Source organism: Octodon degus, unplaced genomic scaffold (genome assembly GCF_000260255.1).
Source record: "Octodon degus isolate 3935 unplaced genomic scaffold, OctDeg1.0 scaffold00168, whole genome shotgun sequence".
Lineage (NCBI taxonomy): Eukaryota > Metazoa > Chordata > Mammalia > Rodentia > Octodontidae > Octodon > Octodon degus.
This window is the reverse complement of record NW_004524744.1, coordinates 5,308,150-5,309,399: the sequence shown is the minus strand read 5'-3', so window position 1 is coordinate 5,309,399 and position 1,250 is coordinate 5,308,150.

Sequence of the window (1,250 nt, the reverse complement as noted above, 5' to 3'; positions counted from 1 at the left end):
TGATGAATGTGATCATTATGTATATCTAAAATGTACCAATAAAATTATTTTTAAATAGTAAATCCAAATCTTCCATATCAATTTGTACTTATCCAAGGAAAATTCATATAGTAACTAACATTCTTGAGCCAAATGTGGGGATGTATGCCTATGATTCCAGCACTCAAGAGGCTAAGAAAAGAGGGTGGCACTGAGCCCAATTCCAACTTGTGGTATGTAGTAAGTTCAAGGCCAACCTGGATTGCATAGTGAGACCCCATCTAAAAAGAAAACAAACAAAAATGAATTCTTAAAAGCCTATAAAAAATTTAATGGCACCCAAAACAAATCCTTTCAAGAAAATAAAATATCTGAATATAAACATGTAGGCATAAGTATATGAAATTATCACTTATTAATGAAGAAAGCTGATTTTGGGAAAGATCTTAGAGAAATCCTAAGCCTACAGAGATGTCCCTTGTCTGGCCCCAGACTCTGATCTCTAATGGAACTGGTCCATTTGCACAAAAATCCTCCTCTTCACATAAAACTTAGAAGTGAGAAAAATTGAGGAAAGCCATTTTCTCAAATCTAATAATTCTGCTTCTCTTTTTCTTTGCATTAAATGTAGAAATAGCATCCTGGCTAATTTCTATCAGGTAGGTAGATTAGATGGATATACATAGGCATACATATCCACATGTATGAACTTACATATGTGGGACTATTTATATGTACATAAATTAACATAGATGTGGAATGCTTTGCTTGGGAAAACTTTAGTTTTCATTGATTTTAGTGTCACCTAAACTGTGTTCCACAATTTTTATGCAATATTAAATTGTTATTCCACTAAAAAATTATCTTTGATCAAATAATGGTAGTAAATATTGAATCAAACAAAACAACACAATGTATGACACTGTACATATGGTTAGTTACAGGAGTAGTATGCGGCAGCACTTATCAGACTTTTCAGCAGTTCTGGATGGGACCTGAGATTCTGCATTTGTGACATCTCCCTGGGGATGCTGAGCCCACCCAGGACTGCACTGTGAATAGCAGAATCATCTTTCTTGAATCCTTATTTACCAGGAAATTGTGCCCACCTCTTCCAGTCAGTTCATTCTTTGAGAATGTTGGTTTACTGGTTGGTGGATTGATTGGTCTCTGCATAGTTGAAAGATAAGCATTAGTGTTGTGTGTTTGAAACTCTGAGCACAGCTGAATCTCCTTACTCCATGGAACCCTCAGTGTCAATTTTCTTTTTT